The sequence below is a fragment of the Aedes albopictus genome, chromosome 1 (assembly GCF_035046485.1).
Source record: "Aedes albopictus strain Foshan chromosome 1, AalbF5, whole genome shotgun sequence".
NCBI lineage: Eukaryota > Metazoa > Arthropoda > Insecta > Diptera > Culicidae > Aedes > Aedes albopictus.
In genome coordinates this window covers 250,906,286-250,925,015 of record NC_085136.1, presented here as the reverse complement: position 1 = coordinate 250,925,015, position 18,730 = coordinate 250,906,286, and the positions used below count along the sequence as shown (strand labels likewise).

Genomic DNA, 18,730 nt, shown 5'->3' with positions numbered 1-18,730 from the left:
TAATCTCATGCACTGCCCTATACCGCATCATCGCAGTAGGCGCTGAAAATAATATAAACATAATCCAGTCGTGGTCGTCGTCGTCGCTCAATCACTCACACATGCAACGTGCGCAGCGCATTCACATGTGCCGCGATACGTGAGACACGACCAAGGTGACAGACAGACAATTTTGATCGAACGCACTCACACACATTTGATAGAAGTGTGTGCGATGCGGTGGATTATCGAAGCACACAAAGGGGTAAAAAGTTCTTCCTCGCCCAGAATCGAACCCTCCTTGTTTCGTTCGATATGTTCCGTTGCTGGACGCAGGGGGAAAGCGGCAGTCGGCAGCTAGAAACACCACGTGTTGCGATGTTTTCTTGTGATGTCGTTGCTTCCCCTACTCGAATGGAACTTCTACTTCTGAGTGTTCCTGTCAGGTTTTCCATTTTGGAAGCATAGTTCCGCTTTTTCGGGTGAAAAAACAGGTGGCACTTGTTAGGGCATGCTTCCATTTATATGCACAACAACTCAGTATTTCTCGGACAATAAAATCCTCATCCACAATTCGCCACAGAATCATCTCGGAAGTCCTGAGAGGATTCTCAACACAATCCTGAAAGGATTAATAAATAAATAAATAGTTTAATAGTTTAATAGTTTAATAGTTTATTTTCAAAATTACGGGATCCTATTACAGTACAGTATCATTAAGGATATATAAAGAAATATAAAGAATCCTGAGAGAATTCTCCTTAAAATCCTGAAAAAATTCTCCACAGAACTCTGACAGCATTCTTCACAGAATCCAGATACGATTCTCCACAAAATCCTGAGAGGATTCTCCACAGAATCCGGAGAAGATTTTTCTCAGAATCGAAGGAGGATTTTACTCAGAATTCAGATAGGATAATCCTCAGAATCCTGAGAGGATTCTCCAGAAAATCTGGAGAGAATTTTTCTCAGATTCCTGAGAGTATTTTGCTCATAATTCAGTGAGGATTCTCCTCAGAATCTTGAGAAGATTCTTCAGAGCATCCTGAGAGGATTATCAATAAATAAAATAAATATAAAGAACCCTCATAGAATTCTTCACAGACTCCTGGGATTCTCCACAAAATCCTCAGAGGATTCTACACAGAATCCGGAGAGGATTTTTCTCAGATTCCTGAGAGAATTTTTCTCAGAGTTCAGAGAGGATTCTCCGCTTGAGACGATTCACCACAAAATCCTTAAAGGATTCTCCACAGAATCCTAAGAGGATTCTCAATAAATAAATAAATAAATACAAAGAATCCTGAGAAAATTCTCCTTAAAATCCTGAGAGATTTTGATTGTGAGAATTCTCCTTAATATCCTGGGAGAATTTTCCACAGAAACCTGAGACGATTCCTCACAAAATCCATCTACACAGAATCCCGAGAGGTTGCTCAGCAGAATCCTGAGAGAATTCTCCGCAGAATCCTGAGAAGATTCTCCACAGAATCTTGAGGATTCCTCACAGAATCAATCCCAAGATGATTCTCCTCAGAATCCTGAGAGGCTTCTCCACAGAACCCTGAGAAAATTCTCCACAGAATCCTGAAAGGATTCTCCACAGAATCCTGCTGATGTGAATACAAATAAATAAATGAATGCTAAGAGGATTTTCCTTAGGATTCTCACAGAATTCTGAGAAGATTTTCCTAAGAATCCTGATGCGAATCTCCTTACGATTCTGAGAGGATTAACCTCCGCATCCTGATAGGATTCTCATCAGAATGCTGAGAGGATTCTCCATAGAATTCGGAGAGAATTACCACAGAATACTGAGAGGATTCTCCACGGAATCCTGAGAGATTTCTCCGCAAAATCCTGGAAGGATTCTCCGCAGAATTCTGTCAGGATTGCCCACAGAGTCCTGAGAGAATTCTCCACAGTATTCAGGAGGATTTTTTACAGAAACCTGGGATAATTCTGATCCTGGGAAGATTCTCCGCTGAATCCTGGAAGAATTCTCCACAGAATTCTAAAAGAATTTTCCATAGAAATCTGAAAGGATTTTCCCTAGAATCCTCAAAGGATTCTCCCTAGAATCCTGAAAAGATTCGCCCTAGAATCCTGAAAGGTTTCTCCCTAGAATCCTGAAAGGTTTCTCCCTAGAATCCTGAAAGGATTCTCCCTAGAATCCTGAAAGGATTCTCCCTAGAATCCTGAAAGGATTCTCCCTAGAATCCTGAAAGAATTCTCCCTAGAATCCTGAAAGAATTCTCCCTAGAATCCTGAAAGGATTCTTCCTAGAATCCTGAAAGGATTCTTCCTAGAATCCTGAAAGGATTCTTCCTAGAATCCTGAAAGGATTCTTCCTAGAATCCTGAAAGGATTCTTCCTAGAATCCTGAAAGGATTCTTCCTAGAATCCTGAAAGGATTCTTCCTAGAATCCTGAAAGGATTCTTCTTAGAATCCTGAAAGGATTCTTCCTAGAATCCTGAAAGGATTCTCCCTAGAATCCTGAAAGGCTTCTCCCTAGAATCCTGAAAGGATTCTCCCTAGAATCCTGAAAGGATTCTCCCTAGAATCCTGAAAGGATTCTCCCTAGAATCCTGAAAGGATTCTCCCTAGAATCCTGAAAGGATTCTCCCTAGAATCCTGAAAGGATTCTCCCTAGAATCCTGAAAGGATTCTCCCTAGAATCCTGAAAGGATTCTCCCTAGAATCCTGAAAGGATTCTCCCTAGAATCCTGAAAGGATTCTCCCTAGAATCCTGAAAGGATTCTCCCTAGAATCCTGAAAGGATTCTTCCTAGAATCCTGAAAGGATTCTTCCTAGAATCCTGAAAGGATTCTCCCTAGAATCCTGAAAGGATTCTCCCTAAATCCTGAAAGGATTCTCCCTAGAATCCTGAAAGGATTCTCCCTAGAATCCTGAAAGGATTCTCCCTAGAATCCTGAAAGGATTCTCCCTAGAATCCTGAAAGGATTCTCCCTAGAATCCTGAAAGGATTCTCCCTAGAATCCAGAAAGGATTCTCCCTAGAATCCTGAAAGGATTCTCCTTCGAATCCTGCAAGGATTTTCCTTCAAATCCTGAAAGGATTCTCCCTCGAATCCTGAAAGGATTCTCCCTCGAATCCTGAAAGGTTCTCTTCGGAATCCTAAAAGGATTCTCTTCGGAATCCCGGAAGGATTCTCTTGGAAATCCTAAAAGCATTCTCCTCAGAATCCCGAGAGGATTCTCCCCAGGATCCCTAAAGATTTTCCTCAAAATTCTGCAAGTTTTCTCTACGGAATCCTGGAGGTATTCTCTACCGAAATCTGGGAGTATTCTACAGACTTCTGAGAGGATTCTCCACAGTATCCTGGGAGGATTTTCCATTGAATCTTGGGAGGGTTCTCCACAGAATCCTGGGAGGGTTCTTCACAGAATCTCGTTGGAATTCTGCACAGAATCCCGTTGGGATTCTCCACAGAATTCCGTTGGGTATCTCCACAGAATTCTTGAACAGAGTATACGGTTTGAATGAAATATCTTTATAACGGTTTAACAATAACGTCTGTATTTCACAGTGGTTTGAGTGAGAATGAGAACAAATGTTATTTTTCCTAACAAGTTAGTTGCTAAGGAGTCGCAGCATTCTACGATCGTTTCGTTGCTTCGCATAGCTCAATACTCCTCCTCAACGAGATGATCCTCAAACTAGAAAAGTCCCATCTTAGTAGCAAACTTCTTCAACTTTACGGCATCAAGCGGTTTGGTCAAAGCATCTGCAACCATTTCTTCTGAAGGACAATACTCCAATTTGATAATGTTGCGTTCCGTTAGTTCCTTGACATAATGTTGTTTCGTTTCAATATGTTTTGATCTCCGGCTAGTCCGTTCTGATTGAACAAAACTTAAACAACTTTGATTGTCTTCCATGATCGTGGCGGGTAAATCTTGTTGTTCTCCAAAATCGTTTAGCAAGTTTCTTATCCAAATTATTTCTTGACAAGCTTCACTTAATGCCACATATTCAGATTCCATGGATGATAGGGTGACACTATTCTGTAATCTGCTTGCCCATGAAATTGCTCCTCCTCCATACAAGTACAGGAAACCGGTAGTAGACTTGCGGGTTGAAACATCTCCTGCAAAATCAGCATCGGAATAAACGATGAGCTCTTGCGGTCTTCCGTAATGCAGCTTGAAGTCCTTGGTAGCCAGTAGATATCGAACCACTCGTTTAGCGGCTGTCCAGTCTGCTTCGGTTGGTGATGATACTTTCCTCCCAAGAATCGATACGCATGCCGCAATATCCGGTCGAGCGTTAGTTGCTACGTAGAGAAGAGCTCCAATCAAGCTTCGGTAGTTGACGCTGCTTTCCAAAGCTTTGGTTCCTTCTGTAGTTTTGATGTATCCAGTCTCCATGGGGGTCCTTGCACCTTTGGCGTTTATCATTCCAAATTTCTCTGCTAGCTTCTCGATGTATCCTTTCAACGTTAAACTGTAGTTACCTGCGTTCCGTTGAACTTCCAATCCGAGAAAATACGACAAATCTCCGAGGTCGGTTAACTTGAAGAACTTTTTCAAATGATCATGAACAGCTTGGATTTCGGCTTCGGTTTCCGCTCCAACGAGTATATCATCCACATACACAACGAGATAGATGGTCTTCTTACCAGTGGTCTTGATAAACAAACAGGAGTCCGTCTTGCTCCGGTGGAAGCCGATTTTTACCAGGACATTACGCAATCGTTGATTCCAACATCTTGCGGATTGCTTAAGGCCATATATACTCCTCCTCAATCTGCAAACCAGATGCTCTTGGCCTTTCACGACGTGTATTGGCGGTTGCCGCATGTAAATTTCTTCTTGCAACTCACCATATAAATATGCGGTCTTGACATCCAGTTGCTTGAGTATCAACTTCCGTTTGCTTGCCACAGCCAGAAATGTTCGCAATGTGGTACTGTTCATCACAGGAGCAAATATTTCTTGGTAATCCTCGCCATATCGTTGAGTGAACCCCTGGGCAACTAAACGGGCTTTAAACTTCGTGATTTCTCCGGCAGCATTGAGTTTTCTCCGAAATACCCATTTGCATCCGATGCACTTGCCTCCTTTTGGTAGTGGAACCAGATCCCATGTTCCATTTTCGCGATGTGATTCGAGTTCATCCAGCATGGCGGCCTGCCATTCGACTGCTTCTGGTGCGTCCAGTGCTTCTTTCAAACTTACCGGGTCGTTCATGTCAGCGAAATTCGTTGCCATCAAAGCCTCCAGGTTGTATCTCTGCGGGGGTATGCCTCTCGTTGCACGTGTTGACCTTCTAGGAGTTTCTTGTTCCATATCCGGATCGTCAGCATTTTCCGAGGCTTCTTCTCCTGATAAACTCTTGAAACTTTCATCATTTTGCTCGACATTTACGTCTACGTCCGGCTCGTCAGCATCATCTCGCCCTTCCAGTTCCTCACATTCGAAATCAACGGTAAATTCGTTCAAATTGGCAGATTCTCCGCAACGAACTTCTCCATTAGCTGCATCACGATCTTGCTCTTCCAGAAATTTGGCATCTCGACTAATCATTACGGTGTTACTGCTTGTATCCAGGAAACGGTAGGCTTTTCTTCCTTCAGCATATCCAACAAATATTAGTTTCTCCGCTTTCTTGTCAAGTTTCTGCCTCTTCTCTTTGGGAATATGTACGTATGCTTCGCTTCCAAAAACACGCAAATGGGAGTAGTTTGGCTTGCATCCCGTCCAAATTTCGAATGCCGTTTTGTTCAATGTTGACGATGGTAACAGGTTCTGTAGGTAATTGGCGGTGATCACTGCTTCACCCCAATATCGCTTTGGCAGTCCTGACTCAGCCAGAAGACATCTCAGCATCTCGTTCAAATAACGATTTTTCCTTTCAGCTTTTCCGTTCTGCTGTGGACAATACGGTGCAGTAATCTGGTGGATGATTCCGTGGTCAGCAAAAATCCGCTTCATATTATTGCTACAAAATTCTCCTCCTCCGTCCGAACGTATTATCTTCGGCTTGCACCCATGCTGGTTCCTCATCAGACTAACGTACTCTTCTATCCTCTGCGAAGCTTCCTCCTTGTGTTTCAACAAGTACACGATGCAGTATCGGCTAAAATCACCCAACATTACCATGTAATAACGATTCCCGCTCGGTGTAGCCGTCTCCATCGGCCCGACGAGATCCGTGTGTACCAAATCTCCGATTGCTTGAGTTTTGGTGTCCGAGTGCTTTGGGAACTTCGACCGACTAATTTTTCCTTCGTAGCAAACTCCACAGATACTGTCAACACCACACGCCTTCAACTGCATTCCGCTTCCAAGATTGTCACGTGCTATAGTCCTAACAACTTCCAAGTCACGATGTCCGAGCCTTCTATGCCAGAGATGTATACATTGCTTCGGATGATTGTCTTTCGCCAACATTGCTTGCTTTGGTGCTGCCGTCGGATCCAAGTGGTACAGATTTCCATCACGAGTGCCAGTCACAATCACTTCGTTGTTCTTGACGATTTTGCATCCATGCTTCTCGAAAATTACAACGTAACCATCATCGGTTTTCTTGCTTATCGATAGCAGATTGGACTTGAGCTTCGGCACATGGTAAACTTCCTTCAAAGTGACCTTGGTCGCATTTCCGTCGCCATCCTTCGCGAAGAATTGTCCACTTCCGACACCACAAGCTTCAATTTGATTCCCATCAGCGAGACTAATGCTATGCTTCCTTCTTGTATCCAGCTGACCGAGATTCCTGGCATCGTGCGTCATATGAGATGTTGCACCAGAATCCAGATACCAGAGCTTCTGTTCTTCCGTGGCAAGATCAGCTACTCCAACTCCGAAACAAGCTTCTCTTGAATTTGACGCAGCAGCCATATTGACGCGGTGATTACCCTTCTTCTTCGGTTCAACTTTCTTACCTTGCAGCAGCTTACAGTCTCTCCGGAAATGACCTTCTTCCTGGCAATAGTGACACACTCTCTTCTTTGCTTCACGGAACTTCGGTTTGCCGCCAGTCGCAGTCCTAAACGCCATCTCGCCAGATTCCTCTCCATCCGTTCTCCGACGCCAGTCATCCAGCAGCTTCCCATTCACGTACTCGAGTGTTAGCTCTTCCTCGGGACGACCTTCCAGCGTGGTCACAAGAGCATCGTAGGACTTCGGCAGACTTGCGAGAATCATTGCGGCAATCCAGTGGTCCTTAAACTTCTCACCCATCGCGTTCAACTTGTTGATCAACGTCGTCATATTCGCCAGATACTCAGGAACGTTTCCTCCTTCCGGCAATCTTGTCGTTATCAACTTCCGCAGAACATGCACCTTCGTCGCAAAAGTAGCCCTTTCGTGGTATTTCTTGAGAGAATCCCACATTTCCTTGGCAGTGGTGGACTGCATGACGTGTACCAACTGGCAGTTGTCTAAAGCGAGACGGATCAGCGCCCGTGCTTTTCCGTCTTTGGTCTTCCAAGCTGCGTTCCGTTCGGCAGGTTACGATCGAGAACAATTCCTCCTTCGTCAGCAACAGCTCCATACGGAATTTCCACACGGCGTAGTTCGTCCCATCCAGCTTCTCCACAGTCACCTTCGTTTCAGCCATTTCAAGGATCAAGGAACTTCTTCAGTGCTTTCGAAAAAAATCCTGGGCCAATAACCTCTTGAACAAAGTATACGGTTTGAATGAAATATCTTTATAACGGTTTAACAATAACGTCTGTATTTCACAGTGGTTTGAGTGAGAATGAGAACAAATGTTATTTTTCCTAACAAGTTAGTTGCTAAGGAGTCGCAGCATTCTACGATCGTTTCGTTGCTTCGCATAGCTCAATAAGAATCCCGTTGGGATTCTCCACAGAATCCCGAGAGGATTCTCCACATAATATTGTTGGGATTCTCCACAGAATTTTGAATGGTTTCTCCTTACAATCCTGAAATGATTCTGAGAGTATTCTCAGTAGAATCCGGAGAGTATTCTCCTCAAAATCCTGACAGGATTCTCCTCAGAATCCTGACAGGATATATCTGTGAATTCTGAAAGGATTCTCCTCAGAATCCTGAAAGGAATCTCCTCAGAATCCTGAAAGGAATCTCCTCAGAATCCTGAAAGGATTCTCCACAGAATCCTGAAAGGATTCTCCACAGAATCCTGAAAGGATTCTCCACAGAATCCTGAAAGGATTCTCCACAGAATCCTGAAAGGATTCTCCACAGAATCCTGAGAGGATTCTCCACAGAATCCTGAGAGGATTCTCCACAGAATCCTGAGAGGATTCTCCACAGAATCCTGAGAGGATTCTCCACAGAATCCTGAGAGGATTCTCCACAGAATCCTGAGAGGATTCTCCACAGAATCCTGAGAGGATTCTCCACAGAATCCTGAGAGGATTCTCCACAGAATCCTGAGAGGATTCTCCACAGAATCCTGAGAGGATTCTCCACAGAATCCTGAGAGGATTCTCCACAGAATCCTGAGAGGATTCTCCACAGAATCCTGAAAGGATTCTCCACAGAATCCTGAAAGGATTCTCCACAGAATCCTGAAAGGATTCTCCACAGAATCCTAAAAGGATTCTCCACAGAATCCTGAAAGGATTCTCCACAGAATCCTGAAAGGATTCTCCACAGAATCCGGAGAGCATTCTCCACAGAATCCTTAGAGGATTCTCCACAGAATCCAGAGGGGATGCTTCTCAGAATCCTGAAAGGATGCTCCACAGAATCCGGAGAGAATTCTCCACAGAATCCGGCAAAGATTCTCCACAGAATCCGGAGCGGATTCTCCACAGAATCCGGAGCGGATTCTCCACAGAATCCGGTGAGGATTCTCCACAGAATCCTGAGAGCATTCTCCACAGAATCCGGAGAGGATTCTCCACAGAATCCGCAAAGGATTCTCCACATAATCCGGAGAGGATTCTCCACAGAATCCGGAGAGGATTCTCCACAGAATCCGGAGAGGATTCTCCACAGAATCCGGAGAGGATTCTTCACAGAATCCGGAGAGGATTCTCCACAGAATCCGGGGAGGATTCTCCACATAATCCGGAGAGGATTCTCCACAGAATCCGGAGAGGATTCTCCACAGAATCCGGGGAGGATTCTCCACAGAATCCCGAGAGGATTCTCCACAGAATCCGGAGAGGATTCTCCACAGAATCCGGAGAGGATTTTCCACAGAATCCGCACAGGATTCTCCACAGAATCCGGAGAGGATTCTCCACAGAATTCGGAGGGGATTCTCCACAGAATCCGGAGAGGATTTTCCACAGAAACCGGAGAGGATTCTCCACAATCCGGAGAGGATTCTCCACAATCCGGAGAGGATTTTCCACAGAATCCGGAAAGGATTCTTCTCAGAATCCGGAGAGGATTCTTCACAGAATCCGGAGGGGATTCTTCACAGTATCCGGAGAGGATGCTCCACAGAATCCGGGAAGGAATATCCGCATAATTCTTAGAGGATTCTCCACAGAATCCTGAGAGGATTTTCAACAAACTTTCGAGAAGTTTCACCACAAAGTCATGAGAGGACTTCAACAGAATCCTCAGATGGTTCTTCACAGAATCCTGAGTTGATCCTCCTCAGAATCCCATCAGGATTCTCATATATTCCTGGGAGGATTCTGCACAGAGAAACTGGGAGGACTTTCCACAGAATCCAGAGAGGTTTCTTCACAGAATCCCAAATGAATTGTCTTTGAAATCTCGAGGGTTCTCAACATAATTTTGTCTGGATTCATCTCAGAATTCTGCCAGGATTTTCCTCAGAATTCAGTCAGGATTCTCCCTAGAAGCCTGTCAGTATTCTCCACATAATCCTGCCAAAATTCTTTCAGGATACTATTAGGGTTCTTTACAGAATCCTCATAGCATTCTCCACACAATTTTGAGACATTTATCCACAAAATTCTGAAAGGATTCTCTTCAGAATCATGAAAGGATTCGTCTCAGAATCCTGCAAGGATTCTCTTCAAATTCTAAGAGAATTCTCCTCAAAATTTTGAAAGGGTTCTCCTTAAAATCTTGAGAGGATTCCTTCCGGAACCTTGATAGGGAAAGGATTCTTCTCAAAATCCCTCGGTATTCGGAGAGTGTTTCTCTCAGAATCGTGAATTGAATTCACTGAATTTTACCAAAGAAGAATGTTCAATCGCATTTCATTCAGATGAGATTTTCCACAAGTTGTTTTCGGTTGACAAAAATTACGCGCGATGGGTACCTTCCCGTCGCTACCTACCACTCTTCACACTCGAGAACGTCGACGACGACGAAGAACGGTTTGTTTAGCTAGTAAATTAACATACTTCCTCCTGCCGCGTTCGTTCGAGAAATCAGTCGAACTCTTTTGAGGATGTCGCACCATTCGTCGGGTCGACAAGTTGGCCAAGCGCGTGCTACAATCCACCATTGCTGCTACTAGGTGTGCGTTTGCCAAAGGGGTACTAATAAAAAGTTTGAACGCTTTGTTGTGCTGCTGCTGTCTCGGACTGACAGCAATTGACAATTGTTCAAATGCCTCATAACGACGGTGCGGTGCGCTCTGTGGCGCCTCAACCTATCCGCTCGTGTGAAGTGAGTGTGAGAAAATGAAATGAAGATTCTTTGATAAGTCGAAAAATATGAGCCGATTTGTGTTTGAGGTCAACTTGGAAAGCGTGCGGTGAGCTCGTTCCATTATGGGGACTTGGAAATTTGGAATAGAATAAAGGAACACGTGAAGAAGCATGGCAACGATTTGGTGAGCTCGATCCATTTCTATAATTTTAACACAACCAAACAATTACCTTATCACGCCAATTTTCTACTTTTTTTTTGCATCGACTCGAATACAGTTTTGGATTTGACGTTAACTTGGAAGGTGTGTAATTACAGTACAGTGGTTGTCGACCGAGAGTGGTGAGATCGTTCCATTTGTTACTTTCGCGAGTAAGAGCCTTAAGATCTACAAGCGTAATCGATGGATTGTAGTTACATTACCGATACGGTGCAACATCTTACAGGTCCTTAGAGCATAGTTCTGTAGAAACGTAGTTTTCAAAGATATTCTCCAAGAACTTCCGCGAGTACAAACCTGAAAATCTACGACCGTAATCAATTGATTGTTGATTACTGATACGGTGTAACATCCTACAGATCCATGGAGCATGGTTCTGTAGAAAACTTCTTCCCAAATATGCTCTAGGTCAACCAAAAATTTCCGCGAATAAAGAATTTAAGATCTACAAGCATAATAAATGGATTTTTGTTACATACACTCCCGTTCAAAAATTTAGGGTCACCCCCTCAAAAACATGTCATATTTTAGGCCCATATCTTCGCCAATTTGCGTCCGATTTCAATACCCTAGGTTTCATTCAAAAGATAATAAGTCAAAGAAACTTTGAACAAACTTTTTCAAAAAATTTTGTATGTAAACTTAACCCAAAGTTGCCAAATTTTCTAAAAAATGGATATAAACTTACGGCAGTGTCGCTGGAAGTTGGGTCGACCAAATTTTAAGATAAGAGCGGTAATATGACCCATTTTCTATTAGCTTTCAACTGCTTTTTACAGAACTTAGCTAAAAAATCTAGAAAAAAAAAGTAATTAAGTAAATTAATCCTTGATGTCATCGACCAAAAGTTTGGGGTCACTTTCGTAAAACATGGAAAAGTGATTTGGTGATATCTTCGTCATCTATAGTTCAATTTTAATTATTTTTGGCTCATTTCAAAGATAATTAACTAAATTTACGTTTGATGTCTTCAACTTAACGTATTTAACGATTTTTGTATATAAAAATGTTTGTATATAAAAATGTTATGTTAGCACATTTTACCACACTTCAAAAAGTGAGGCAACTTTACGTTAAGTTTTAGTATGTAAATTTCAACAAATATGTGTGGTTCAATGTCTATGCAGTAAGTATCATTCAGTTTGTTTCAAATAAGCCAAGAAGAACTAAAATCGAATGAAAGATGACAAAGATATCAACAAATCACTTTTCCATGTTTTACGATAGTGACCCCAAACTTTTGGCCGATGACATCAAGGATTAATTTACTTAATAACTTTTTTTTTCTAGATTTTTTAGCTAAGTTCTGTAAAAAGCAGTTGAAAGGTAATAGAAAATGGGTCATATTACCGCTCTCACCTTAAAATTTGGTCGACCCAACTTCCAGCGACACTGCCGTAAGTTTATATTCATTTTTTAGAAAATTTGGCAACTTTGGGTTAAGTTTACATACAATTTTTTTTGAAAAAGTTTCTTTTAAATCATGTTCAAAGTTTCTTTGACTTATTATCTTTTGAATGAAACCTAGGGTTTTGAAATCGGACGCAAATTGGCGGAGATATGGGCCTAAAAAAATGACATGTTTTTGAGGGGGTGACCCCAAACTTTTGAACGGGAGTGTAACTGATACGGTGTAAGATCCTACAGTTCCATGGAGCATAGTTCTGAAGAGCAGTTATTTCAAGGATATTCTAGGGCATCCAAGAACTTCCGCGAATACAGGCATTAAATTCTATAAGCGTAATCGATGGAGTGTAGTCACATTACTGATACGGTGTAACATCCTGCAGGTCCACGGAGCATAGCTCTGAAGAGAAGTTATTTTCAAGGTTAAGATCCACAAGCGTAATCGATGGATTGTAGTTACATTACTTACTGATATGGTGCAACATCCTACAGGTCCTTAGAGCATAGTTCTTGAGAAACGTGGTTTTCAAAGATATTCTAGGACCTACAAGAACTTCCGTGAGTTAAGGCCTACAGATCTATAAGCGAAATCAATGGGTTATTTCTACATTACTGATACAGTGTATGATCCTACAGATCCATGGAGCATGATTCTGTAAAGAACTAGGCACACGGTTCTGTAAACGTGTTTTAGGTCATCCAAGAACTTCCGCATGTATAGGCCTAAACATCGACTAGCGCATTCAATGAATTGTTGTTACATTACTGATACGCTGTAAAACCATACAGATTTTTGGAACACGTAAATGTAATTTGTAAAGATGTTCTAGGTCATCCAAGAAGTTCCGCGAGTTAAGGCCTTAAGATCATAATCAAGCATAGTCCAAAGATTATTGTAACATTAATGATGCGTTGCAACATCCACAAGTCTATGGAGCATGGTTCTGTAGAGAACTACTTTCCAAAGATGTTCTAGATCATCCAGAATTTCCACGAGTACAGTGTTTAACATCTACAAACGGAATCGATGGATTTTTTTTACATTACCAATACGGTGTAACATCCTACATGTCCATGGAGCATAGTTCTGCAGAAAAGTTATTTTCAAAGATGATCTACTGCATCCAACAACTTTCGCGATTAAAGGCCTCAAGATCTATAAGCAAAATCAATGGGTAATTGTTGCATTACTGATGCCGTGCAACATCCTATAGGTCCATGAAGCATGGGTCTGTAGAGAACTACTTTCCAAAAAATTTCTAGACCATCCAAGAACTTCCGCAAGTAAAGGCCTTAAGGTCTACAAGTATTATAATGAAATGTTGTTATATAACTGATGCGGTACATGGTTCTGTAATCGTGTTCTATGTAGGTCAACCAGAACATCCACCTGAATGTACTAGCGTAATTTAATTAATTGCTTTTATTACTTATACGGTGTCACACCATACAGATGGAGCACGGTTCTATAGAGAAGTTATTTTCAAAGATGTTCTAGGTAATCCAAGATCTTTCGCGAGTAAAGATCTTAAGATCCATAATCATAATCAATAGATTTTTATTACATTACTGATGCAGTGCAACATCCTACAGGTCTATGGAAGACAGTTCTGTAGAGTCTCAAGGTGCTGTATCACAGTAAGGTGGTTCTCAACCGAGAGTGATGAGATCGTTCCATTTGTTTCTTTTTTTCTAATATAATTGTAACGAAATGAGGTAGGAAACTTGAAAAAGAAAACAAGTTTTCGAACGATTTGATGAGCTCGTTCCAATATAACAGCAAATTTCTGAAATGAAACTGAACCTAGAAGAAGTATTGTAAAGAGTTGGTGAGCTCGTTCCATTTATATATTGTTTTACTCATCCAAACGATTACTTTATTACACCAAGTTTCTACCGTTTCGCAACGGAACAAGTTTCAATCGATGCACTTTGACGAAAGAAAAATGAAAGTTTCCAAAAACAGAAGCCATTTGACTCAACAGGCCTCTTCAACAGTTGATCGTTTCCGCACATGACAACTGAACCCCGGTATAAAACTCAACTCAACGTCTCGTGTCGTGCCTTACCAATTCACACCGAACGAACCGTGACGATGAAATTACCCGAACGATCACCCAAAAATAAAAAAAAGGAAACTTACCAGCGGTGACAATAAAATGTTGACTGTCGCCAATCCACATGTTCCACACATATTCGGAAAATATTTTCCCGCGACAGATTGATTCGCAAATGGATTCGTCACCTACGGGTTCGCTCTACTGGCTACTGGCGGCGAGTAGCCGAGAAGCCAGAAACGACGTCAATCGAAAACGATTTTATCACATTCAATTAATTAATGTGACGATCATCATCATCGTCGACGTCGATCGTAGTCTAAACCAGTCACGTGACGAATGATGGTCCGACATTTATGGAGAAGTGTGATCGCGCTCTCAAAGAAAAGGGAAAATCTCGTCGCCGGCCGCCGATGACTATTAGACGAATCGTCGGGTAATAGTTGCATCTAAATTTAGAAATTGTGGAAACGTGGCCGCCTGACGACGGAGTCGTCGTGAAAGAACCGATTCGAACAATTAATAAATTTTCCATACGCCCACGTTCGAGAAGAAATTTTCGAAACACCGACAGTCGTCGTGGAAGTCGGGAAGCACCAAATAGAATGCGTTCTTCTAGGAAACTCACCGCATCCGAACGAAGCAGGGAGAAAATTTGTTTTCGTTGTCGTTTGTTTTTGTCTCCACCTTCTCTACACACATGTCGAGTCTTGGTCCAAACCCAGATTCGCCAAGTCAGCCTAGAAGTGCACGTTTTATTCTTAGAACACACCGCCCGCCAGTGCAGTGCAGTGAATCCATGTGCAACCGAGCGAGCGGGGGCGGTTCTCCGCTCGATTAGGCACCGAAAACGCTCTGAACCGGTTCCGGCCCGGTTCGACCGGTTGAACCGGTTATGCGCCCAAAACGCTCGCCTTGGCTCGCGGTCAACGTCCCAATCGGGGTTACTTCCAGATGATTTACACGATTAAACTGGGCACCGGACCAACAAACAACATCAACCGATGGGAACAGGGCACAGCTACAAAGTTGCATTTTTTCGAATCTCTTGGATTCGCAATGACACCGGCCGGCGGTGGCCTAATAAAATTCGACACGAGGATTGACAGCTTGATGACGATGCCGCTGCCGCGGCGGCACAGACGACAGACAGCGACCACCACATCGCACAGACGTCCAATGAGGTTGTTTACTTTTGGGTTTTCGTAATCGTTTCGCACTTCTCTTCTCTCGGCATCAGACGGCGATGACGATCGTCGTTGTCGCAGGTAAATATGATGCGAACAGAATTGATAATTTTTCGAACAAGGGTGCACTTTCACACTTATTCCTTGTCGAGTGTGACCTCTGCTACGGAACCAAGAAACATTCATTGCCATAAATTTCGCGTGCTATGTATAAAGCAAGTTTCTCTGAATGGTAAAGGACGTCCCCATTCATTCATTCGTTTCTCGCCGCACAGCTGATGCAAGGAGACAGCAAGCCTAGACGATAGACACAGAAACCCGTTCGATAGCGAGCACGCAGGGACCCCAGATGGGTTCCATGGTGTAATGGTTAGCACTTTGGACTCTGAATCCAACGATCCGAGTTCAAATCTCGGTGGAACCTGGTGGAAATATTTTTTTGTCAACATTTCGACACGCAAACTCGAAGTCTGGAGAGGCCCTTTTTCCTAATTTACATTCTTTTAAATTAAATGAAAAATTGGTTAGTCTGTTTCTTGTGTTCTTCAACTTCTTTTTTGTTCCGGAAGGAAGGCAATGCATGGCTATCTTTAAAGACAATCTCGATTTGGTGAGCTCGTACCAAACTGAGAGGTTTTTCAACGACTCCATATTTGGAATATTATTTTAATTGCTACTTGAAAAATAAAATATAATTAACTAGTACAACAATAAATTTATGAGCTCAATCTATTTCAATTTCAATCCATTTTTTTAATGAACAAGACAATTGATTTTTTACGCCAAATTTATATGGAAGCCATCCGACTCGATAGAACTTCTACATCGTTTCCGCACATTCAGAATTCCTTTCAGGAACTGTTGCAAAAATGTTCTATAAATGTACTATAATATAATTCAATGCATTGCAATGTACCAACACACCTATAGACAATTCTAACTTGTATATGTAGAATTAGCATAAACGAAATTTTCAAGATCTCCAAAGAATATTGTACGTCAAATGTGGGAAAAATCACGAAACCGCATCTCAAGAAAATTGTCGAAAGATTCTTATAAGAATTTTGAACTGAAATAAAGCGAATTCTGAAAATACTGAAAAGTCTCAAAAGATGATTCTGAGAAAAATCTGAAGAAAATCCAGCACAGGGAAATAAATAAATTTTGTAGGATGCTAATTCAATGAAAACTGATAAATTCTAAAAAAAAGGATTCTATAGAGCAGTGCTTCCCAAACTGTGCGCCGCGGCAGGCTATCGAGCCAAAACATAATGAAAAAAAAAATATTATTGAAGTTGGACATCTTTATTGTTGTTTTTGTTTTGTTCAGTAAAACTAGTAAAACAGTAAAAAGTCATTCAAAGGGATTTACCCTCTTCGAAATTTTCAATCAAAAAGTAAATATTTAAGTAAAATCAAAAAGTAAAAATTCAAGTAAATTTCAAAGGATATTGAGAGCATTCTGAGCAGAACTTGAAGACGATACTATCGAGAACCTCAACAGAATTCAGACACCAGAGAAGATTTACGGAAGAAATTCTGTATAGAATCCGGGACGGCATTTTGTGGAGAAATTCGAAAGCGATTCTACGAGGAATTCCGAGGGGATTCTATGGAGAATCCCTAAGGATGTTCTATGGAGATTCCCGAGAATGTTTAGTGGAAAATACCAAGGGAATTCTGTGCACAGTCCCGAGAGGATTCTGTGGACGATTCCGAGGGAATTCTGTGCAGAATCCCGAGTGGATTCTTTAGAGAATCCCGAGAGGAATTAGTGGGCAATACTCAGGATTCTGTAGAGAACCCACTCAGGACTATGTGGAGAAACCTCTCAGGAACCTGTGGTGTGTGGAGAATCCTCTCAGGATTAAGTGGAGAATCCTCCCAGAAATCTGAGGAGAATCCTCCCAGGATTGTGGAGAATCCTGTCAGAATTTTGTGGGAAATCCTGTCAGGATTCTGTGGAGAATCTTGTCAGGATTCTGTGGAGAATCCTGTCAGGATTGTATGGAGCATCCTGTCAGGATTGTATGGAGAATCCTGTCAGGAATCTATGGAGAATCCTGTCAGGATTCTATGAAGAATCCCATCAGGAATCTGTGGTGAATCCTAGCAGGATTCTGTGGAGAATCCTGTTTGAATTCTGTGGAGAATCCTCTCAGGATTTTGTGTAGAATCCTCCCAGGATTTGGTGAAGAATTTTCTCAGGATTTTGTGAAGACTCCTCTCAGGATTTTTTGAAGAATCCTCTCAGGATTTTGTGAAGAATTCTCTCAGGCTTTTGTGAAGAATCCTTTCAGGATTCTGTGGAGAATCCTTTCAGGATTCTGTGGAGAATCTCTTCAGGATTCTGTGGAGCACCCTTTCAGGATTCTGTGGAGAATCCTTTCAGGATTCTGTAAAGAATCCTTTCAGGATTCTGTGAAGAATTCTTTCAGGATTCTGTGAAGAATCCTTTCAGGATTCTGTGAAGAATCCTTTCAGGATTCTGTGAAGAATCCTTTCAGGATTCTGTGAAGAATCCTTTCAGGATTCTGTGAAGAATCCTTTCAGGATTCTGTGAAGAATCCTTTCAGGATTCTGTGAAGAATCCTTTCAGGATTCTGTGAAGAATCCTTTCAGGATTCTGTGAAGAATCCTTTCAGGATTCTGTGAAGAATCCTTTCAGGATTCTGTGAAGAATCCTTTCAGGATTCTGTGAAGAATCCTTTCAGGATTCTGTGAAGAATCCTTTCAGGATTCTGTGAAGAATCCTTTCAGGATTCTGTGAAGAATCCTTTCAGGATTCTGTGAAGAATCCTTTCAGGATTCTGTGAAGAATCCTTTCAGGATTCTGTGAAGAATCCTTTCAGGATTCTGTGAAGAATCCTTTCAGGATTCTGTGAAGAATCCTTTCAGGATTCTGTGAAGAATCCTTTCAGGATTCTGTGAAGAATCCTTTCAGGATTCTGTGAAGAATCCTTTCAGGATTCTGTGAAGAATCCTTTCAGGATTCTGTGAAGAATCCTTTCAGGATTCTGTGAAGAATCCTTTCAGGATTCTGTGAAGAATCCTTTCAGGATTCTGTGAAGAATCCTTTCAGGATTCTGTGAAGAATCCTTTCAGGATTCTGTGAAGAATCCTTTCAGGATTCTGTGAAGAATCCTTTCAGGATTCTGTGAAGAATCCTTTCAGGATTCTGTGAAGAATCCTTTCAGGATTCTGTGGAGAATCCTTTCAGGATTCTGTGAAGAATCCTTTCAGGATTCTGTGAAGAATCCTTTCAGGATTCTGTGAAGAATCCTTTCAGGATTCTGTGAAGAATCCTTTCAGGATTCTGTGAAGAATCCTTTCAGGAT

General features: G+C 42.0%; 1 protein-coding gene and 1 non-coding gene across 5 annotated transcripts in view; both read left to right on the top strand.

Moving 5' to 3' along the window:
- Positions 1–18,730, top strand: part of LOC109400406 (polypyrimidine tract-binding protein 2) — a 1,522,650-nt gene that overhangs the window by 689,530 nt on the left and 814,390 nt on the right. The window lies entirely within an intron of this gene.
- Trnaq-cug (transfer RNA glutamine (anticodon CUG)) lies at positions 15,745–15,816 on the top strand. The gene has a single exon. It is a non-coding gene; the product is annotated as a tRNA-Gln (tRNA).